This window comes from Prionailurus viverrinus, chromosome C2 (genome assembly GCF_022837055.1).
Source record: "Prionailurus viverrinus isolate Anna chromosome C2, UM_Priviv_1.0, whole genome shotgun sequence".
Taxonomy (NCBI): Eukaryota; Metazoa; Chordata; class Mammalia; order Carnivora; family Felidae; genus Prionailurus; species Prionailurus viverrinus.
The window spans coordinates 67,191,759-67,217,421 of record NC_062569.1 but is presented as its reverse complement, the minus strand read 5'-3'; the positions used below and the strand labels follow the sequence as shown (position 1 = coordinate 67,217,421).

The window sequence follows — 25,663 nt, the reverse complement described above, 5'->3', positions numbered from 1 at the left end:
CACTCTGCCTCTGCCTCTGTCTCTGCTTTTGGACAGACAAAAGTCCAAGTGAGGACACAGCAAGAAAGCAGCCATCCACAAGCCAGGAAGAGAGCCCTCACCAGAAACCAACTCTAACAATATTCTGATTTTGGACTCCTGTCCTCCAGTACTACGACAAAATACATTTCTGCTGTTTAAGCCACCCAGCCTGTGGTATTTTATTATGGCAACCCAAGCAGACTAATATGGCATCTCTGAAAATCCCACAGTTAACATCATTCTTATATGGTGAAATACTAAAAACACTAAATGTTTTCCCTTTAAGATCAAGAACAAAAAGTAATGTTGGCATTTCCCATATATATATCAATATTGTACTGAATATCTAGGCTAGTAAAATAAAGCAAAAAGAAGAAATACAGGCATACAATTTGAAAAAAAAGAAAAACTTTTTTCAGAAAAACATGCAGAAAATTCTGAGGAAATATATGCAAAGCTATTATAACTAAAAAATGACTTACCAAATACACAGAATAAACTCAAATGTACAGAAACCAACTGTACAAAATATACTAGATATAAATATTAGAAATTTAAATTTTAACAAGAAATTTAATTTTAATAAAAAATTTTAATATGAAAGTAGAAATTTTAATTTTAATATGTTCAAATAACATAACATCAAATTATGAAATACCTAGGGATGATTTTTTTTAATTTTGTCTAACTTGTAAAACTTCATTGAAATAAGTTAAATATTCAAATTAACAAAAATACAAAACTTGTTCATAAACTGAATGACTCAATATTGTTCAATGTCAACTGTCCCCAAATTTATTCAACAAAATCATAATTAAAATTTGAGCAGGCTTTTTTGTAGAAGTAACTCTTCTATAATTTCCATGGAAATGCAAAGAACATTAGCCATTAAGGAAATGCAAATTAAAACCACAATGAGCGAGATACCACTATTCACCCAGTAGAAAGGCAAAATAAAAAGACTGATCTTAAGAAGTGCTGGGAAGCATGTAAAACAATTACAATTCTCATATATTGCTGGTGCAAATGCAAAATGGTACAGGCACCTAAGAAAATCATTGGCAGTTTCTTAACAAAGTTTCTTGTAAAATTACATACACACTTATCATTCAACCCAGTAATCCCACTCTTAGGTATTTACTCTAGAGAAATAAAACATATGTCCATACACAGACCTGTATAAGACTGTTCATAGTAACTACATACATGATAGCCAAAAATCAGCTCTACCTATCATACCCAGATATCCATACATAAGTGGATAAACCCATTGTGGTATATCTGTGTAACTGAATACTACTCATGATTAAAAAAGGAATAAACTACTTGAGCACAAACAACATGGATGAATCACAGAAGTATTATGTTGAGTGAAAAAAATCCAGACATAAAAGACTACCTGCTGTATTGTTTAATTAATATGAACTCTTAGAAAAATCTAAGTTGTGGGTAGTTGCCAGAGGCTAGCAGTAGAGAAAAAGGATCAACTGCAATGGCACAATGGAGGTTTGTTCAGGTGATGGAAGCTTTCTCTATCCTGAATGTACTTGTGGGGTATACAACTTTACTGAATGTATATATCATACAATATGTATACTTATTGTACTTCAATAAAGCTGATCTTCAAAAAATAAGAAGAAACTTCACATTTGTAACTACATATGGTAATAGATGTTAACTAGACTTATTGTGGTGATTTTGCAATATTTACAAATGAAATCATTATATTGTACATCTGAAATTAATATAATATTATATGTCAATTATGCCTCAATAAAAAATGCAGAAACTGCATTAAAATATGGAAAAAATTAGTCAGAAAAAATTCACAGATATTTCAATGAAGATCTAAAGAAGGTTAAGAAGAGAAAAACAGGTTACTTAGTTTCCAGATCATAAACAACATTCCCTGAGAGCACATCATGGAATGCCTGAAGCTCCTCAGACCACAGTTGAAAAACATGTATCATGATAACTGAGGCATTCCAAATCAATGAGGAAGGCTGGACTAGTCATCAAGTGGTAGTGTGTCACTAACCTAGCCATTTAGAAATAAAATAAGCTAGACTCTTGTCTTAAATCATACCTCAGAATAAATTCTTTACAGATTAAACATTAAACATAAGAAAGTAAGAGAGGAAAATGTTAAATAATTAGTCATATAACTTCACGTAGGACAAGCTCTTGTAAGCATGGCTCCATGGCCAGAAACTATAAGGAAAAGATTAACAACTATTGGGGGAAATACAAATGAAATTAGAAGTGACAATATAGAAAAAAATTTTTAATTGGTGAGACAAAAGACTAATATCCTTTAAAAATATAGAGTTGGTATTAAATAGCAATAAGAAAAAGAAGATTATACTAATAGGGGGAAAAAGCAAGACATGAACAAGAAATTCACAAAAGACAGTGCAATGGCTACTAAATATTTGAAAATATATGACTAATGAACAAATCCAATGTTGAAATATCGAAGTTCACCTGCTTAAATAAAGAATACCCTTGTTGTAAGAATGTAGTGCTAGTGGAAATACATGTTTACATCTTTCTGGAGAGCATTTTGCAGTAAGTATCAAATGTCTAAATCTTCATCATTTTTAAAAGTTTTAAAATTTACTTTATAATCTGATATATAAAGAGTTGTGTTTAGCTCAGAACTGTTTATATGGTAGAAAACCATCCTAAATGTTCATAAATATCAGATGCTGCAAACACAGCCTGAAGCCACTGAAAATGAGAATGTAACCAATAATTATTGACATAGAAAAATATCCATGGCGGGTACCTAGGTGTCTCAATCTGTTAAGTGTCAGACTTTAGCTCAGGTCATGATCTGGCGATTCGTGGGTTCAAGCCCCACATCCAGGTCTGTGCTGACAGCTCAGAGCCTGGAGCCTGCTTCAGATTCTGTGTCTCCCTCTCCCTCTGCCCCTCCTCTCTCTCCCTCTCTCTCTCTCTCTCTCTCTCTCTCTCTAAAAAATAAAATTAAAAAAATATGTATCCATGGCAAGGGGTTAGATAAAATATGAATATACTTTGCATGAAGACTAATTAAAAAAAAACTTTCTACTCATCTGTCTCTCTTTTTACCTACATATACATACACATACACACAGAGATACACAGGTGTGGAAAGTTATACTAAAAGATCAATACAAGTTATCTGTGATTAGCAAAATTAAAGGAAAGCTTTTTTTTTATATTTGTCTATATTATCTGAATTATTTATGTGTAAAAATAAGACTGTTTAAACGATTATTTACAATGTAATTTCAAATTTCAAATTGGACAAGAAAAAATAAATCCGGACATTTTCTAAAAGCTTAAAAACAAGGTGTAGATAGTCATCATAATCAATGTTTACACCAAGTACAATCTACAGCAAGTTTTACTGTTTTTTTTTAAGTGTCAGACTAAAAATTCTAGAAAAATATCTTGAGGATTTCTTTCCCACATGAAATGCTACCTAAGGATCTACTAAATAGTCTTTCTGCTACCCTTATCCCTAGTGTTTCACTTTGTGGCTTTATATCTCCAATAAAAGATCTTACTGGCTTTAAGTTTCTTTTCTTTGAAAATTATTTTCTGCTAGGTCTTAAGAAAATAAAGTGGAACTGTGGTTTGCATCTTATTTGAGAAAGATAGATAACCTTGAGTCTTAAACCTTCTCTGGCATTTTCTTGATCTTCACTAACCATGACCAAGGTAGAATGGTCTCATCTGCAAATTACTAAAAATAATCAGCTCTGGGAAGTGACCTTGGATGAAGCAATGTTAAATTGGCCAGGAAATTTTTTTGAGGCATCACTGTTATTAACTCGCAATTTTTTCATTTCACTCTGCCACTGATGCTTGGCAGGTTATAATTTTTCATTTTCGCACTTGGATGAAACTCAGTGAAGTAGAGATTATGGAGATAGTAGTGGAGAATTTTTACAAAGGGATTTCCCCCCTCACTCCATAATATTATATGGCTACAAAATGGATTTCTATTGGAGACAACTTATCAGTTGAAGATACGTAATCAGATTAAGATAACAGTACTGACCTACACCATATTTAAAAATTTTTTAAAGTGCTGCCTTCTGTATACAGAGTTGATGTTATGACCAATTTATATACTTGGAAACATTTCCTTAGTGGAGATGGTTTAGGCTGATTCTTCTTTGACAACTCCATGCTTTCAAGAGTTTATTTGCTGGGACTAAAGAAAATGTCTATGAAAATAGAAAATACTTCTTTATACAGAGATGTCCAGTGACACAGATTGGAAGTAAACTTGTACTACTATTAATGAACTAGGAGCTAATTTTAGATAGGTGGCAACTATTTTTGGTGCATCCTTCCTCCTTCTTTACCTCCATAAAACCAGTCGCAGTGCCAGTAGTCTGGTGATGACCACTTATATCCAGATTCTTCCAGAATCTCCTTTCAGCATGCTATTCACTAGCCATCTTATGATAAGCACTAAATAGGTAAGTTTTCATTCCCTCAAGTAAAAGAGGACAGAATATTCATTTTAAAAATAAAGAATACTATAATAAGGAACATAGTAAATCAGAGAACAAATTTGAGTTTGGAAATATCCCTTAAATCCGAAGACAATATTTAAATGGGTAGCTAGAATAGAGACTTAGAGACCAGTCTCCTCCAGTCTTAAACAACTAAGAAACGTAGGGGTGCCTGGGTGGCACAGTCGGTTGAGCGTCCAACTCTTGATCTTGGCTCAGGTCATGATCTTGTGGTTTGTGGGTTCGAGGCCTGCAACGGGCTCTACACTGATGACGTGAAGCCTGCTTGGGATTCTGTCTCTCCTTCTCTCTGCCTCTCCCCAGCTTGTGCTCTCTCTCAAAATAAATTAAAAAATTTTTAAACATTAAAAAAAATGAGAACTGCCTACTTGAGTCACTAATTCCCTTAACTTATTTTGATTTGATCATTAGTATCAAATTGCACCCAGGGTAGTGTCAAGGTAGAATACCAAACCAGGGACAACTATTTACTAGGATAACCATTACTTTCTTCCTGAAAATCTTTATGTGTCATCACCATATTACTTAAAAAGAAAATCAGGGCTGCCTGAGTGGCTAAGTCAGTTAAGCACTGGACTCTTGATTTCAGCTCAGGTCATGATCTCACCATCATGAGATCACGCCCTGAGTGCAGCTCCACCCTGGGCATAGTACCTGCTTAAGATTCTCTGTCTTCCTCTCCCTCTGCCCCTCCCCAACTTGTGCACACCCCCAAAAATAAATAAATAAATAAATAAATAAATAAATAAATAAATAAATAAATATTAAACTGCTACTGTCCCCCAGAACATATGAATTTGAGGTCTTGTATCTAATTGTAGAATAAAATATTTTGTTCCCCTAAGAAAACTGAGTTAAAACACTATTTCACCACAGACATTATAATTACCTCACAATATAATTTTGATATAAATGGGACTGCTAGCTATCTTTTTTTTGTCTAACCACTGGCAAAATATGTAAATTGACAGAAGAGCTGCATAGCAAAGAGCTTCCTTTGAGTGACTACAGCATCTTAGCATTGAACAGATCAAATGCTTTTACAGCAACAGTTTAGAGTAATATTTTGTTTTTAAGTGAAGTTCCAAAATGATATACAGAAATGAAATTAACCATTTCATTGAGATAAAGAGGTAAAGTTTCCAATCTAAAATTTTTAAAAAAGAGGATTGCGGGGCACCTGGGTGGCTCAGTCGGTTAAGCGTCCGACTTCAGCTCAGGTCACGATCTCGCGGTCCGTGAGTTCGAGCCCCGCGTGGGGCTCTGGGCTGATGGCTCAGAGCCTGGAGCCTGTTTCTGATTCTGTGTCTCCCTCTCTCTCTGCCCCTCCTCCGTTCATACTCTGTCTCTCTCTCTGTCTCAAAAATAAAAATAAATGTTTAAAAAATTTAAAAATAATAATAATAAAAAAGAGGATTGGTAAAATGATAATATCAAACATACACCTTTATTAATCTGCATGATACACAGTACATGCTAAAGTTTTAAGAAATGTAATTAAAATAAGTTATTTTAATACAAATAATAAAGGTAAAACAAAGATGATACATTTTAAATGTAATACAGTTCCTTAATTAATTTTTGCATGTTTTAATAGACATTTAATAAAATGTTTTTGTTATAAATACTAATTAATAGCAAATAGTCCATCAAATAGCATATAGTCAATAATAAGATATTTGTTTTTTCTACCAGTCTCTGAGGTGGAAAAAAAGGGAAAAAAAGAAAAGCAGGAGGAAGAGGGACCAAAGGAAGAGACTGCTCCTTCCTTTCTTTCTCTAAAGCTCTAGAGAGACAAATAGAATGCTCCAAAGATTAGAATCAGGTCCACTCTTGTCCTATTGGGCAGACCCCATTTCAAGCAAAAGGTAGAGTAGTTTGGCTTGTTCCTCTATAAAAGCGGGTAACACAGAGAAAGTTAGCCTAGATTTTCTATGCGTTAAGGTAGCAGTATTTGGTGCACAAGCTACAGAGAAACCTGTAGCTTAAAATTTCCTACTTTTGAAAAATAATGTCAAGATTCATCCTTTATATTGTGAAAATTGCTGATTTGACCCTTCCACAAAAAATACTGACAACTGAAAGACTAAATAGCATACAATCATTCATCCTAGCAGTAAGTAATAAGAAACAAGGATGGAATATATTTTATTAGAAGATCTACTACAATAGGAGTACTTTATATTTTAATAATAAAAGGAAATTCTTAGCCATAACTTGGACATATTTTTATTCTTGCAAAATTATTAAAATTTTAAAAGCAATCCATTTTGTTATTCTTGTATTACAAGACATTCCACAAAATGTTCACCACTTCAAGGTAATTCTATTTGTTCAAAATTGCATTCTTTTTAAAATAGCATTTCTAGTATTAAGGGAAATAAGCAAAATCTCAGTCAGTCATTTTTTGTTTTAAGTAGTCAAATTATTAAATTAAAATTCCAAAAAGGCATTTTTAAAGGAAAAGTAGTTTGAACAATTACCTTTCTTATCAATAAGGTAAACTGAGCCAGATCGTCAAAAATAAGTATTACCTATTACTAACTTTTGTTTTTATCATAGACTGAGGTAATATAAACGAAAATATAAATAGTTAAGTTATACTTAGACTTTCTTAAGGAACACTGATATCAAGGACTACTTACAGCATCTGGAAAATCCTTTTGTAGATGCAGAAATACAGCAGACATCTTTGGTACCATTACAGTACTGAGACATGCCGCCTGAGGGGTAGGAAATGCTGCCTCATACCCTATAACTTGTGTCTTCTACTTTCAGAAACTGGACTGACTAGGCATGTTAAATATTTCCTTATTACCTTACCTTTATATTTTTTTAAGAAAAGCCAAGAAAAGCATCCAGTGCCTTGTTTTATTCATGAGACTGTGCCAGAAATCATTAATAGAAATAAATAGAAATAAAGTTAGGAAATCTTAGCCAAAGCCAAAGATTTCTCTAGACTTTAGTCTTCTCTCTTGAGTGTAGCTATATGTATGATGCAACCCTCACTTTATAATGCACAGGTATGTTCAATACTAAAATGACTGTATTAACAGAAAAAACGTCATAATACTCTACCTCTGAAATACCAAGGGCGATGAAGATCTATGAAATGGACAAGAGTGCTTCAATTTAAGCAACACCAGAATTAAACAGCATAGAGAGAGATGATTAGAGCTCAAGAAACTTCCCTCTCGTAGCTGTTTAGGCATTCACTTTCCCTTACTTTCCCTTGCTTTTGAATGGACTCCCCCACCCCTCCTGCGCTGTCAAAGTTTTCTATGAAAAACACCAAGATTATTTTTACTTATACCAAGTATTTTGAGTGCCTAAGACGTGTGCACACACTTAGAAAGTATAACATGTTACTGTGAAGTTGGAAAAAGGATTATTCTCCCCAATCAACAGGTTCTTTAATTCAAAACAGTAAAATATAATAGAATAGAATAGGATAGGATAGGATAGGATAGGATAGGATAGAATAGAATAGAATAGAATAGAATAGAATAGAATAGAATAGAATATATATACACATAGTGATAGCTAATAATAGACATGAAAATGATTTACTAATGAAAAATAGAGCTAAGAAAAAAGATTTGAGATAATTTAATGACCACAAATAATGTGTATCAAAAATGCTATATCAGTTTTTAATTACTTATCATAATGCATTTACTAAATGAATATAATGGCATTTTAGAAAAGAGAAATATTTCAGGTAGGATAGCAGGAAAAAAACTTAAGCAGTTAAAAAAATAAAAAAGAGATTTTTGTCTTTCAAATAAGTCACAGGTGAAGCTGACGTCACTGTATGGACTACACTTTAGAATCACTGACTTAGGGATTCCTCTATGCTTGAGATTGTTCAGCATAGATGAGGTGGACACTCAAACTGTAGAAGATCTGAGGCAGGAGACTATGTGAGAATAGCGATTTCAGAGACTGAAGGTACATGGTACAAACAAATCATGACAAAATGCTACCTCGCATCTTCCTAGGTGTCACATCTGTGGGAAGAGGGGTGAGGAAGAGGTCCTCGTGCTGCCCTCATGAAACTTGAAGGATTGGGACCTGAAAGAAGTCACTCTAAAAAAAGCTCTGGCCACTGATTTTGCTATGGATCTCATCCACTCAGCCTAAGACCTGAATAGGAAAAAGATAAGCCTCCCCAAACAAGAAGGAATTCTCCAGCACACTGCCTCCAGACTGTATCTGCACCGTTAGCTCTCCTGGGCTTCAAGCCTGCTGGCCCATACTACAGATTTGGGCTTGCCAGCCTCCATAATCACACCATCCATACTCTGTTGTCTGTCTTTAGCCAAATTTCCTTATCTCTGTCTTTGACATCTGTTTGAGTACACCACTGAGCGATCCTGCATGAATTTCTAAGTATGAACATCTTTTGGAGATTCTTTGCCAAAAACAGGAATTTAAAAAAAAATGAGCAAAGGGAAAGGAGCCAAGTATAATTTACTCATATTTTATTTAAATCCACCCTGTTTTTAAAAGTTAAAAAAAAGGCCTAATCAAATATCTGCCTCGTTCTTGGGCTGAAGCATAGTCTATAGCATATCTTTTATGTTGGTCGGGCTGTAATACATTTTTGAATTCTAGTAAGGAGACTGAACCAATAATCAAAAGCTCCAACAAACAAAAGCCCAGGACCAGAGGGTTTCACTGGTGAATTCCACCAAATATTCAAAGAAGATTTAATGCCTATCCTTCTCAAATTCCTCCAAAACAATGAAGAGGAGGGAATGCCTCCAAACTCATTTTATGAGGCCAGCATTATCCTGATACCAAAACCAGACAAGGACACAAAAAAAAGAAAGAAGGAAAGTTAAAAGAGGAGAGGGGAGGGGAAGAAGGAGAGGGGAGTGAAGGGGAGAGGAAGAGATGGGGGAAGAGAGGAAATTAGGCCAATATCTTTGATGAACATAGATGCAAAAATTTCAAAATGTTAGCAGAACAAATTCAACAATACATTAAAAGAATCATACACCATGACCAAGTGGCATTTTGGGATTTATTTGTCTCACCTACTGAGAACAACCCTTCTGAGAACAAACATGAACATTTCTGCAAAGCAACATTGCTAATTAAACAATACCTAACAGGCCAAAGTTAACTATCAAGAGATATTCACCAAAGTAATCCCACTGCCACTTTTGCTGAGTTGTGGGAAGAAGCAAACCCTCATGGCTCTGGATAAATGAAAAATTCATATGAAAAGTAATTTTAATTTCTTAAGTTACAGCTCTAAATATTTCTGAGACTTCTCAACTCTGACCTTCAACTCCAGCAGCAGTGCTCCTCTTCAGTCACCCCATTCCCAGGGTCACATCCTGGGCCACCATCACCTCTAACAGCTTAAATTTCCCACTGATTATAGTCCTCATCATTCCAAAACTCTTACTCCATTGCTACTGATACCTTTGATCTTGAAACTCACTGGAGTTTCTGATGCTCTGACCACCTCTACTTTCTTGGAGGTCATCATCCACTCCCCACCCCACCCCAGCTCTGCCATGTCCCTGTCTAAATACCTTCTGATCCAACCTAGACTTTATGGCACATCATTTCAACAGATTTCTTATCAAAAATCCATTCTCTCTGCTCCAGCCCTGCTAACAAAGGCCTTTCTCAGACCTATCATTTGCCCTCTATGCTCCTGTGCCCAGATTCCTGAAGACTAATGCAGACACCATGCTAAAAATACACTGCCTCTCACCCCAGCTGAGCTCCCCAGGCCACTGAGCTCCCCTTTGGTTGGTCGTCTTTTCCATTCCCCTCAGTGACTATCCCTAATGTCCATTATTCTCTCCAGCACTGTATCTCATCCCAAATCTCTTCTCCTTTAGCAAATAGTTCCTCAGAGTATTATCAAGAAGCATCTTTCTCACTCTCCATTTCCCAGAGATATATTTACCTAGAATCATGCCATCTTTTCCTCATGCCCTAAAGGAAGAAACTTCTACCTTAGGCTGGTCCCTGCATCTGTACTTTAAATCCCATTAGCTCTCAGTTACTCAAGATCTTTATATTATCAATGATCTTTTCTCTTTGCTGCATCATCAACTTCCTCTCAACTAGATCCTTCCTTCAGCAACATACAAATATGTTCACATTTCTCCCAGCATAATAAAAATCCTACCTTTGACTTATGCTTACTTCTTCCCTTCCCAAGTAACCTCTTATAAGTATACTCCCTGTCTCCATATCCCCTTTTGCATCTCTCAACCTTTTGCAGTTTGCTGCTACTTCAACCACACTATCGGTATTACTCTCACTAAGATCATTTAAATGACTTTCAAGTTTCTAAGTTTAAAGGCCAGGTTTCCATTCTCTTACTTGAGCTCCCTACAATATTTGATACTACTCATCAATTTCCCCTCTTCAAGTGCTCTCCTGGTTTAAATTTTTTTAATGTTTATTTACTTTTGAGAGAGAGAGCGAGCGAGCAGGGGAGGGGCAGAGAGACAGGGAGACACAGAATCAGAAGCAGGCATCATGCTCCAAGCTGTCAGCACAGAGCCTGATGCAGGGCTCGAACCCATGAACCATGAGATCATGACCTGAGCCAAAGTCAGATGCTCAACCGACTGAGCCACTCAGGCACCCCATCTCCTGGTTTTAGAGTAACATTATCCCTTGTTTCTCTTCTTCTCTCTCTACCTAGTTTTTCTCTCTGTTTCTGGGATTCCTCTTCCTACACATATAAAAAAAAATGTTTAAAAACACACTGAATGGCATCCCAGTGGACCTTCTGGGCTGAGCCACATATAGCAGGGCTCTGTCACGACAATATCATGCAGGTTGTGACTGTGAGCACTCACAGCCCCACGGGCTTTAATAGTCTGTATGCCATAATCGTGGAGTTTGGTGGCAATGTCACTTTACACGAAGTCATATATGGTGCTATCAGCTGCCCTGAGAAAGAGAAAGGGGGCTTCACTGCTGTGCCAGAAAACAATTAAATTTGGGAAAGTATATACTGTCATACACCTAGGGAAATAAGGATTCCCTAGATGTTTGATGGCCTGCTTTTCCATCACTCGTAAAGTATTGTGCACTTGGCCCTGAGGCTTGCTAACATTTTGATTAGTGAGCAAGATGCCTGCAAAATTGGTGACTGGTTGCTTCAAGAAGCTGGAAGATTCACTGTGTTTCCAGAGACTTCTTACCATCTAGAGAACACATACATCCACCAAGCCCCAGAGCTCCTGAAAGACCATAACACCCAAAGTTGACACCTATTCTTCTATCATTCTCTAGCAAATGACCACCAAAGAGGTGCCTTACTCAGGGGAGCATCAGTATGTGCTCTACACCATAGAGGCCTATCATCTTCATCCATTTCTCTCAGCAGCTGTCTTCACAGACTCCATCTCTGGGAAAAGACAAGATCATCTGCTGCTGCTAAGTGCAGAACTTCTGGTTGACTTTAACTCTTTAAAACCTTAATTTGGCTGATTTTAAACCTATATTAAGATAAACTATTGCTTTGTTTCTATTCATTTTTTTTACTTTATTTAAATCCAAGTTAGTTAACATATAGTGTAATAATGGTTTCAGGAGTAGAATTTAGTGATTCATCACTTACATTATAATACCCAATGCTCATCCCAACAAGTGTTTTCCTACACCCATCACCAATTTAGCCCATCCCCCCATCCAACACTTCTCCAGCAACCCTCAGTTTTTTCTCTGTATTTAAAAGTTTCTTATCGTTTGCCTCCCTCTCTGTTTTTATCTTATTTTTACTTCCCTTCAGCTATGTTCATCTGCTTTCTTTCTTAAGTTCCACAAATGAGTGAAATCATAGGATATTTGTCTTTCTCTGACTTATTTTACTCAGCATAAGACATTCTAGTTCCATCCACATTGCAGCAAATGGCAAGATTTCAATCGTTTGATCACCAAGTAATATTCCATTGTATATATACACCACATCTTCTTTATTCATTCATCAGTGGATAGATATTTAGGCTCTTTCCATAATTATTCATTTTTAAAGAGGATATAGAAGAAAAATATTTGTAGGAGGGATTTTTAGAAAATAAATTTAAAACTCAAAAAAAAGAAAGAAAAAGAATTGCCAAATGTAAATTTTACATCAATTAAAACTGTTACATTATAACAAAAAATAATAAATATAAATTCAATGCTCTGTAAGCATGATAAATTTGACATTAACAGCATATATACTTTACAAATAAGTGTATTTCAATCAACAGATGGCTGCTTTCAAGAAGGTATGGGAGGGGCGCCTGGGTGGCTCAGTCGGTTAAACATCCGACTCAGGTCATGATCTCACGGGGTTCATGGGTTCGAGCCCCGCGTCCGGCTCTGTGATGACAGCTCAGAGCCTAGAGCCTTCTTCGGATTCTGTGTCTCCCTCTCTCTCTGCCCCTCCCCTGCTCATGCTCTGTCTCTCTCTGTCTCAAAAATAATAAATAAACATTAAAAAATTTTTTTAATTAAAAAAAAGATGGTATGGGAAAGGAATGGAGAGGAAAACACTGATCTTTCTTTATTTTTTTTGAAGTTTATTAATTTTTGAGAGAGAGAGACAGAGAGACAGAGTGTTAGTGGGGGAGGGAGACACAGAATCTGAAGCAGGTTCCAGGCTCTGAGCTGTCAGCCCAGAGCCCAATGCAGAACTTGGACTCACGAACCTCGAGATCATGACCTGAGCCAAAGTAGGACACTTAACCAACTAAGCCACCAGGTGGCCCAGGAAAATGCTGATCTTAAGCGTGCATTAAAGTCTTCTACACTGTTCCAGGGGAGACAGTATATTCTTTACAAAATATAAGACTAAACCAAAATTAATTAAACTCAACATGATCATAAAATATCCATCTTACATGAGTAATCTTTAAAAATGTAAGAATTTCTTTAAAAAGGAAGAGAAAATTAAAACTAAATTGAGTAAAAGACATGAAAGAATAAAGAATACAATAGAAATCAATGAAACTGAAAATAATAGAAGAATTTAATTAAACCATAAACTGATTCTTTGAAATAATCAAGAAAAAATAGCCAGACATAAAAAAAAAGAGAGAAGACACAGATTTCACTATCAGGAATCCGAGATATGGCATCATTCCAAATGCCATAGCTATTAATTAAGAAAATATCATGAAAAACTTTACGCCAATAAATTCTACAACTTAGATAAAACTGAAAAAAATGGTTTCAAACTGTCAAAGCTCACTCAAGAAGAAACAGGTAGCCATTTATACCTCTGTACCTTTTACAGAAATTGTATCTGTAGCTAACACCCTACCCACAAGTAAAAATCTACACCCAGACAGCTTCACCAGAAAAGTTTCCTAAATGTTTATGGAAGAGATAATCTCAACACCAAACAAAATCGTCCAGAAAACTGAGGAGAAGGAATATTTCCCAATTCATTCTATAAAACTATCATTACCCTACTACAATTATGTTGCAAGAAAAAGATAATTGAGACCAATATGCCTCACTTTAAAAAATGCAAAACTTGAAAACAAAATTTAGGCCAATGGAAACCAACAATATATAAATAATCCAATGGGGTTTATTCATTTACCCCAGAAATGCAAGGTTGGCTTAACATTCAAACAGTAATTAATATAGTTCACCATATTTCAGACTGAAAAAATAAAAACAAGATCATTTTAATGTATGCATAAAAATTATATGACAAAATCCCTTATCCATTCATGCTAAAATTTTTTTTTAATTTTTTTTTCAATGTTTATTTATTTTTGGGACAGAGAGAGACAGAGCATGAATGGGGGAGGGGCAGAGAGAGAGGGAGACACAGAATCGGAAACAGGCTCCAGGCTCTGAGCCATCAGCCCAGAGCCTGACGCGGGGCTTGAACTCCCGGACCGCGAGATTGTGACCTGGCTGAAGTCGGACGCTTAACCGACTGCGCCACCCAGGCGCCCCCATGCTAAAAATTTTTAGCACATCTGGAATAACAGAGAATTTTCTCACCCTGATAAAGGGCATTGACCAAAAATCCTCCATTTAACATCACACTTAATCTCTTTTCCTAAGATCAAGAAAAACATAAAGATGTTTGTCACCACTTATATACAACATCACTCTGGAGATTCAAGCTAGAGCAGTTCTAAGTGTGTGTGTGTGTGTGTGTGTGTGTGTCTGTGTGTGTGTGAATGAGTTGAGGGGAATGGGGAGTTTAAAATAATGAAAGGATAGGGTGCCTGGGTAGCTCAGTCAGTTAAGCTTCTGACTCTGGATTTTGGCTTAGGTCATGATCTCACAGTTTGTGGGTTCAAGTCCCATATTGGGATCCATGCTGGCAGCACGGAGCCTAAGATATTCTCTCTCTCCCTCTCTCTGCCTCTCCCCTGGTCATGTTCTCTCTCAAAATAAATAAAGCTTAAAAAAAAAGTTAATTAAAATAAAATAATAAAAGGCATTCAGATTGGAAAGGAAGAACTAAAACTGCCTTTGCAAATAATCTTATAGGACATGATAATCTATACAAATAATCCAGTGGAATCTACAACAAAAAACAAATACTAGAAATAATGAGTTTTAGCATGGTAGTAAGATCCACGGTCAACATATAATATATAAAAAGAACTGTATTTCTATAAGCTAGTAATGAATCATCATAAATTCAAATTTTGAAAAAAAATGCCCTTAACACATATAAAAAATATGAAATATTTAGGACAAAATAAGTAACTCTGACAAAATGTACAAGACTTGTGAAATAAAAACTGTAAAATATTGCTAAGAGAATTTAAAGAAGACATCTGTACACAGAGAGGCATACCTTATCCATAGGTCAAAAGAAACAACAATGTGAAGATGTCAATTCTCCCCAAATTGATATGATTCAACATATCCCAGAACAAAATCCTAGCTGGATTTTTGTATTAAATTGAAAGCTGATTCTAAAACTCATGTAGAAATGCAAAGGGCCTAGAATAACCAAAACAACTTTGAAGAACAAAACTGTAGGGCTTTTAATCAAGTAGAATTATCTACTTGATTAAAAGATTTTATTATATAGCTAGTAATCAAGAAAGTGTAGTAGTGGCTCAGACAGAGATAAGCAAATAGATCAATGGAACAAAATAGATATTCCAAAAAGAGGCATATGTGTGTGTATGTATATATATATCTATATATATATATATATATATGGACAACTGATTTTTTTACAAAGGCAAAAAAGGCAATTCAGTGGAGAAAGAATAGTCTTTTGAACAACTGATGCTGAAACAAGTGAAAATCACTATACAGAAAAAAGAAAAAGAAAAAAAAGTTGATCCATGCCTTAATCCTTATATAAAAATTACTCATAATGAATCACAGACTTAAATTCTAAAAAATTAAAACATTTAGAATAATGCATAAAAGAAAACCTTGTGCACCTGATGTAGACAAAGATTTCTTAGTATGATACTGAAAAGCATAATCCATAAAAGAACAAAATGACAAATTGGATTTCACCAAAATCAAAAACTTCTATTTGAAAGACCGTTAAGAAGAATGAAAAGACAAGCCACAGACTAGGAAAATATATTTGCAAGACACCTATATGATAAAGAATTTGTATCTAAAATGTATAAAGAACTCTTAATTGAAAATTTGGCCAAAGATTAAAACAAACACATTGTCGGGGCGCCTGGGTGGCGCAGTCGGTTAAGCGTCCGACTTCAGCCAGGTCACGATCTCCCGGTCCGTGAGTTCGAGCCCCGCGTCGGGCTCTGGGCTGATGGCTCAGAGCCTGGAGCCTGTTTCCGATTCTGTGTCTCCCTCTCTCTCTGCCCCTCCCCCGTTCATGCTCTGTCTCTCTGTCCCAAAAATAAATAAACGTTGAAAAAAAAAAATTTAAAAAAAAACAAACACATTGTCAAGTAATATAAATGGATCACAATAAGCAAATGAAAAGATACTTAACATCATTAGTCATAAGAGAAATGAACATTAAAACCACAAAGATATACAATTATACTTCTCTAAGAATGGCTAAAATTAGAAAGCCTGGCCATGGAAAGTGGCAACAAAACTGAGGAGAACCTGAAAATCTCATATATTGCTGACTGGAATGTAAATGATACAACCACTTTGGAAAACAGTTTGGCAGTTTCTTAAAAACTTATACACAGACCTACCATATAGCCCAGCCATTCCACTCCTAGATATTTCCCCAAGAGAAATAAAAGCAGAAGCCCAGATATAATCTTGTATGTGAATGTCCATAGTAGCTTTATTTATAAGAGCCAAAAACTAGAAGATCTTAAATGTTTATCAACAGGGAAATAAACAAATTATATCATGTTCATATAATAGAATGTTTCTTCAAAGAAAATAAACTATTAATATACACAACAATACAAGTGTTATCTCAAAACTATACTTCAGGAAACACAAAACAGCACATACGATATGATCCATTTACACAAAAATATGGAAAATGAAAACCAATATATAATAACAGAAAGCATATCAGTGGTTGCCCGGGAAATAAAGGCAGGGGCAGGAACAGGAGGAACTACAAACAGGACTGAGGAAACTTTTGGGCCTAATGGCTATCTTCACTATATAATGTGGTTATGATTTCACTGGTATGTTAATATGTCAGAATTCACAAACTGCATACTTTATATGTACCTTATTGTATGTCAATCATACCTCAATAAAGGTAAAAATAAAGCTCTAAAAACATAAAAAAGAAATAAGGCCTCTAAACTGTTAGGATTCACTGATTTTCACTTGAACCATTAAACATGTGTACATTGAAATGTTCATTTTCATTCCAAAGATACTATTTGCCAGGTTCATCTTTCAGTTGTTGATATAAAAGACTCCAGCACCAAAAAATGTTAGATATTCAATACATGGTCACTTATTTTAGGCAAAGTCCTCTAATTTTCATAATCATCACAAGCAATCAGCAAGGGGTGAAACTATCATTTATTCACTAGAAAAATACTTACTGAGTGTTACAGTCTGTGCTAGGTAATAAAATACAGTAAATAAAAATGAGTTTCCACCATCAAGAAGGTCATGGTCTAGTGGGGAAGATAGGAATTTTTGAAGCTAATGTTCAAAAGATGTGGCAAGTGCAATATTAAAGGTATGCAGAAGTGTGTTCATTGCATAATGTGAGCAAGGAAGAGGCATACCTAACTGGCTGGGGACAATAAATACAATGCAGGCTAGGGGAGGGAAAGCTTTGCAAAGGAAGAAACTTCTAAACCATATGTAAATAGTAACATTAAAATAACATGATAATTCAGTTACAAAAATAAATCTCTTCCTTTTAGTACCTTTCAGTACCTACTGACATGTTCCTTTAAAAGAAAGGAATGATTCTGAAAGGTAGTACCTGTGTGCATATCACCCGTACTTCCAAAATATTAAAATATTTTGGCAAAATAATGGATAAAATGTTAAGAAAATATTCTAGATAAGAATATAAAAGTAAAGGTTTTTAGTAATAGCTTTAATAAATAAATCACTTTTTTATTCATGTGCAAGTAATGGAACAGATATATAATGGAGCTAGGACAGAGAATGCATCTGTATGCTGGCCTTATTATTTTAATTACTTAGGATGAATTAATTCTTTAAAGAATATATTCAGTCTAAATCTTACTACCAATAGATTCATGCTTAACTTCTTGTAGTATTATAGACCTTGAGGAGTTCCACAAGAATTGTGGAACTTATGAAGGTAAAGAAGAATAGTAATGGAAGTATTCAAACACGATTTGGGTTCCATGTTATTTAAATATTCTATTATTGCAGTATCCATCAGAATAACAACACTATAGCTAATCTCATCAAGGTCAAGGATAGGAATAAGCTGAGATAAAAACCAGAATTTATCACTGCTTTAACTGAGGATATCTAAAAGATTAATAATTCCAACCTTGAATATTGAACAGATCCCGTCTACATATATAGATGGCCAAATAATCCTTTCCTTTACCCACTTCTAATACATGCATGTGTTGGAATATATATATATATATATATATATATATATATATATATATACATACACACACACATTTACATATGTGTATGTATATATACACACACACACACACTCTCACATATATAACATCAGCTGGCATCAATGAATACATGCCTTTAACATTAGGAGAGAATTCTCTATCCCACGATCTAGGCAAAGGAAAAATAAATCTTTACAGTTTTATGATCATGCAAATAGCCAAGAAATGAGTCAAATATTATCAACATCTAACGTCAACACTGAGGGAGCCAAAGTGCTAATGGAAGTTACATTTTCTCCTTAGCATATTTAGTGTTTTAAGAGTGTCCAATATGTTCATAGTATATCAAATGAGAAAATTTCAGGCAGTAGAGACAGTGTGTACATAGAATGAGCTGAGAAATACTGAGGGATATCTAATGAGGTTATGGAACAAATCAATGCAGTTTGCCTGCTGACTGTTCAGTAGCCACCCTAAAAGAGCCAGAGGTGCCCCCTCTTCCTGCCAGCAGCTGCTGAACCAAAAGGAAGAATCACTGGAGTTCAAGAGCACAAACATCATACAATCAGAAAATGTTAGAGCTGGAAAGGCTCTAAAAGGTCACATAGGAACAGTGTCCAAATCAGTAGGTCATGGTTACACTTCAGTGATTCTATGAACTTCTTGAAATTATATACAAAGGCCTGTGTACACATGCAGAAGAACCATTTATCTAGTTGAATCATTTCATTTAATGGATGGGGAAACAGTTCCACTGATACTCACAACTCACTAGTACTAAATCAGAGACAATATCTCTTGAGTCCCTATTTGTTTTTGCTAACACACCAAGTATTAAGTATTAAAAATCTTAACTGCAGCAGAAAAAGACAGACAGCTGCAATCCCTAATCTGAGATTTTCAAAAATATTCAATACACCCTGTGTAATCACTCAGTAAACTCTCCAAGAGTCCATTTATACTGCCCTTCCTTGTCAAAGTGCCAAACATAACCTGTGTGATATTTGTGTTCTGGCAGCCCTTGCAAGTGAATCAATATCTGACACAAGTAGCTGCTCATGCCCTACTGGCATCTCAGAAACCAAAGGTAGTCTGTCAGAACATTCAAGGAAGAAATTAGAGGATACAAAAAGGTTTGAGAATATAAGTGTTCAAGGGCAGAGCTATGCAGTAACTTATACTGCCTTGTGTATAGTTGATGCTCAGCAAATGTTTGCTGAACTGAATTGAACTGATGTGTAAACCATCTGACAAATGGTCACCCTGACCATTACCAAAGGAGGAAGAATTCTTGCTCAAGAATTGCTTCCCTTATGAATACACTAAGGCTATTTTTTTAAATTAGCTTTCCTTAAGCAACTCCATACATATTCATCAATGTTTCAGTTACTCCAAAATACCTCTGATTTTACAAACAGAAGCCAGGGCTTTACAAGTTCGATAAATTTACAAGACTTTCTCTCAGTGTTGCTGATATCTAGATCTAGACCTAGATATAGATATATAGATGAAATCTCTCTAGTAAGATATTTTGGCTAATAACAATCTCTCATCAAATTAATTAACATCATTAGATTCACTTTCAGATGGTTTGACAGTGGTCTTTGGGGTCTAATAACATATTGCTAATGTGGGCAAGCTGCCACTGGACTAAATATGATTTTGTACAAAGTAAATTCTCCATCTCAAATATAAATAAAGTGTTTTCCTCTGCGAAACCTGCTTCTTTCCCTATTAACTACTGTGATTAGAAGCATATAATTTATCTAGTCCCCGGTCCAAAAAGTTTACTAAACTTTTCTCTTACCTAAAACATCTACTGAATAAGGATACCCAAATATATCTTATCTATCAAATTCACAACTTCCTTTTTCCATGGCCAATGCTTTCTTATAGGCCCTCATCAGCATAAGCCAGAACTCACAATTCTTGCTACCTTTAATTGTTCCCATTCTAGTTATTCCTTCAATGACATCAGAATTTGTTTTCTAAAAAGCAAATTTAATCATTTTTTACTCTTGCCTGAAACCTATTAGTGGCCTCCTACTGCATTCAAGTAAACTCAGATTTTTACCTTAAAATTAAAGGTAATTAAAGCTTGGTGTTCTTTCTATTCTCTTGTGCGGCAACCCGTAACATCTCCTACAGGCTCTTTTAAACATCCTGCTTAGAGACCTTGCCAAGGTTCTCCATGTCAGCCTATTTTCTTTATTCCCTTAACTTTTAGCATATACTGTACCCGCTCCGTAAAACACTCTCTGACACTTTTTCCATGAGGCATAGACGCTATCCTTCCTTCATGGCTTAGGCAAAGGCTGCAAAAAGAACCTTACCTGTCTCCCCTACAGGAAGTCAGTTATTTGCTTTCCAATCTAGCATTTTATCCATATTTCTATCAGCACATTTAAAACAATATTTTATGAAATATACATACTGAAGTAAAATATATTACCTGAACAAAATGAAAGTCAATTAAATATCAGTACCAAAAAGATATCTAGAATCCCCAAATATGCACACTTCCAACATCCCCATGGGCCAATGGAGGAATAACAAGGAAAATCAGGAAACATATTGTATTAAAAAATAATAAATACATGTTAGATAAAATTCATGAAATGGGGTGACAACAGTGAAAATCAGAGTGAGAACCTCCAAAAGCCTCTCCTACATAAAACCAACAAGAGAACTGGCAAAACTGTTAGAATCAACTTTTTCAAAACCCAAAATACCAAAGGCTTGCAGCATTCTTGTGAATGTTTATTCAAGAAAAATAACTGATCTCAGTAAAAACAGTGATCTTTGAGGAATTTGAATTTGCCCTACTCCTTTCCCCCATTAGTTGAAAACTAAGCACACATATTTGTGGTGAATACTAGAAGACAGGCCACCTCTAAAAAAAAAAAAAAAAAAGCAGTATGGGTCTGGAGCATCTTCAAACTCTCATTCCCAAAGAAATGTCATGATATGACCTATTTTATGGTTCCTAGAAGACTCATTTCAAGTTTCTCTATATTTGACCTAAATCAGATCTCACCCAGTGGGAAAAGCCTTTTTTTCCAAAGTCGTTTGTTGAAAACAATTACAAGAATGTTATCTTAATTTTTTTTAATGTTTATTTACTTTTGAGACAGAGAGAGACAGAGTATGAGCGAGGGAGGGGCAGAGAGAGAGGGAGACACAGAATCCGAAACAGGCTCCAGGCTCTGAGCTGGCAGCACAGAACCCGATGCAGGGCTTGAACCCACGAACCGTGAGATCATGACCTGAGCCAAAGTCGGATGCTCAACTGACTGAGCCACCCAGACACCCCACAAGAATATTATTTTAACTCTACAGTTGTCTAAAGCCTCTCATCTTGGCTTACAGATGGCTATCTTCTCTTTGTGTCTTCACATGGTCTTCCTTCTGTCCATGTCTATGTCCAAATTTATAAGGATGCCAGTGATATTGGATTAGGGCCCACCCTAATGACCCCATTTTAACCTAATCACCTCTGTAAAGATGCTATCACCAAATAATGACATGTTCTATGGTACTGGGGGCTAGAATTTCAACATGATTTTTTGTGGGGGCCACAATTCAGCCTATAACATCCCTCCTCAAACATAAAAAAAAGTTGTGCTATGGTTATGTTTCGGGGTCTTTTCAAAATGTTTTGAAATAATGAGCCATATTTTTAAAAGTTTTTTCTATTACCTTTAAAGCATTATATTAAGGAAAAGTCCCTAAAGTCTCTAACTATGCTTTTGAAACTCAATTGTTACAGCAAAGTCAACAGTAGAACTTCAACAGTAGAACAGTAGAAAAAAAGAACAAATGGACTGATTTTAGTCCTGGCTCAGCCATTAACCATTGAATTTGCCCTGTATTTAGTACTTAAATAATGCATACTTTAATTCTTCACCTGGAAAAGGAAGTGGTTGGACTGAATCCCTCTGCAACTCCACAAGACCAAAGACTCTGATTCTATCTTGTCTTATTTTGCTACAGCAATTGGCGGGTTGAAGGTAGACTAGAAATAGTACAAGAACATTTATTTAAATGAAGAGATTAATATAAATTCAGTTGAGTTTGGAAATGTTTGCACAGCTGAAAACCATGAACCTTCCAAACTTCTTGGACAAATTTCATCCATTCTCTGAGGATAGACTGTTTTTGGATTTGTAAATGCACATGAATGTTGCTTTCAGCACAAAAAAAATACCTATGGTAGGTATCCCTCATAACAGTGCCTTATGTGACTACAAAATTATTAAGGTTGAATATTCCAGCAGTCTTTATTTTCTTGAAAATTAGTCCTAGAAAATTAGAACTAATCACAATAGGCTATAGGACTTAAGTTATTAATTTATGAAAATCCCCTTGGATGCTCATAGATTCTATGATAAAATTCAAAGCATCTAGTTATTCACTTACTAAATGGTGTCCACGTATTCTGAACTAGTAAATTAAAAAAGGTATACATCACCATATCCATATTTTAAATACACCACATGAAAACAGAATCAAGAATGAAATAGTCTTTCTTGACACAGGAGAAAGAAACATGCATTTGAAAGAGAATTCATGTCTCCTGATAAAAGTGCTTTTTCTAAATTTGATACAGAGCATAATGATCAAAAGTTTCACGAAAACGTGTTGGAAGAGAATGATTCATATAAACATTCCCTTTGAGAAATAATCATGGACTATTACAACAAAGACTATAGGGTATGTTAGGACAATTTGAAACAACATCAATGCCGGAAGAAAAAAAAACATGCCAATATTTCAGAAGCTTGCTTAAGATACAAAGAATCCTTCAGAAGGGACATCTATGTAAAATTACCAGCTGAGATGAATTCTTGAGGATACCAGCTATGTATAATTGCCATTATTTATTTAAACTTAATATAGATATTGGAGAAGAACAAGTGAGCTGACATTGAAAAGCAATTCTGTTAATATTCCACACTTGACAATGATAATGATAAATTATTTAAAGAGTGCCATATATATGGAACATTTAAGAGTATAAAATGCATGTTTGGGTTCTTTTTTAAATAACTATGTTAATGAACAGGCTAAGTCTAAAAGGGTTCTTTGACTACCTGAACCTTCTAACTCTCTAAGAGTCACAAATTTTGCTCAGACTGCTGCTGTTGTATAGTCAAAAAGGTACTATAGAGCATAGTAGAGCATGGTGCAGATGGCTATATAATCATGGTCTACAGTTATAAGATTCAGTAATTGATATAATGGTGAAAAATGATACAGGGTTGAAAAAAGAACACCAGCAATATTAAGGCGTGTTATGGTGATCGAAAGTTCATAATGTACTTTCTAAGAGTACACCAATCACTCAAAATTGATAAAGTAATTCTTCCATTTAAGCAATACCCCATTCTACAAGTAATTTCTTACAAGATAGTGTCTCAAATGTTCTTATATGGTTGATTCACTTCTTATGGCTAAGTGCTCCCAGAGAATGGTTAACCTATTCTTGCTGACAATAGCCCTGGAAAATATAAGTACTTTACATACCTATAAAATACTTTTGAAGTACATAGCTCTCCTTTTCCTTTCAGAATACAAATCCCATTGCAAATTTTAATTAAGATTGGAGGTGGCCAAAAAAAAAAAAAGATTGGAGGTCACACTATATGCAGGAGTATGAAGAGATTAACTGGCCAGCTTATTTTGCCAATCATGAAATAAAAACCCAACTCCTATTTCACTCACTGAGATACTCAAACAAAGGTTCTCAAGGGTGCATTCTCCAAACAGAAAGGCTCTTCCCACCTGTGGGATAGAAGCTGCATCCCCCGCCTTACTTATTCAATTCATTCAATTGTTTTCAATTCATCTAAGTTTCCCACCTCTATACTCTCCCCATGTTTTGAAAATTATACACTATCACTTTCCTCCAAACTTGAAACCAAGGGTTCTTGATTTTTTTTTAATTTCATCATTAAGATACAATTCACATAAATAAAATTCAACCATTTGAAGTGTATGATTCAATGGATTTTAGCAAATTCACAGAGTTGTACAACAATCACAATAGTTAATTTTAGAATATTTTCATCCTTCCTCGAAGAAAGTCATACTCATTTTCATCCCATTCCCTCCTCTCCCAACACTAAGAAACCAATAATCTACTTTCTGTCTCTATAGAGCTTTACCAATTCTGGACATTTCAATAAAAGGAATCACACAGTACGTGGTCTTTTGCAATTGGCTTCTTTGACTTACTGTAATGTTTTCAAGGTTCATCCATGTAGTAGAATATATCAATACTTCACTTTTATTGCCAGATAATATTCCAATACACAAGATTTTATTTACCCATTCATCAGCTTATGAACAACTGGGTTGTTTGTACTTTTAGGCTATTATGAACAATGCTGCTATGAACATTCAGGTATAAGTCTTTGTGTAGATGAACACAGGTTTTCATTTTGCTTAGAAATATAGCTAGCAGTGGAATTTCTAGGTCATATGTAACTTCTATGCTGAATAATATAAGGAACTACTAAACTGTTTTCCAAAACCCCTGCACCCATTTGCATTCCCCTCATCAACCTATGAGGGTTCCAATTTCTCTACAACCTCACCAACACATTCTGTTTATCTGACTTTTTAATTACAGTCATCTTAGTGGGTATAAAGTGGTATGTTACTGGATTTTGAACTGCATTTTCTCAATGTGTAATGACGCTTTTCATATGCTTATTTACCACTTGTATAACCTTTTTGGTAAAATATCTATTCAGATTCTTTATGCATTTTTAATTGCATTATTTGTCTTTTTAGTACTGAGTTGTAGGAATTACTTATATATTCTAGATATAAATCCCATATCGGATATATACTTTGAAAACATTTTCTCCCATAATATGTATCATTTTTTTTCAACTTTATGATAATTTAATTTCTAGCACAAAAGCTTTAAATGTTGATAAATCTAATTTATCTATTCTTCCTTTTGTTGTTTGTGCTTTTGGAGTCACATCTCAAAAATACTGCAAAGATCAAGGTCATTAAGATTTCTTCATAAATTTTTTCTAAGAGTTCTATAGTTTTAGCTGTTACATTTAGGCATCTGATCCATTTTAAATT

General features: G+C 35.0%; 1 protein-coding gene and 1 pseudogene across 3 annotated transcripts in view; one reads left to right on the top strand and one right to left on the bottom strand.

The window, feature by feature from the left end:
• The window catches only part of NAALADL2 (N-acetylated alpha-linked acidic dipeptidase like 2), a 1,352,594-nt gene that overhangs the window by 1,281,035 nt on the left and 45,896 nt on the right, over positions 1-25,663 (bottom strand). The window lies entirely within an intron of this gene.
• On the top strand, positions 11,306-12,023 carry LOC125174459 (proto-oncogene serine/threonine-protein kinase mos-like; annotated as a pseudogene).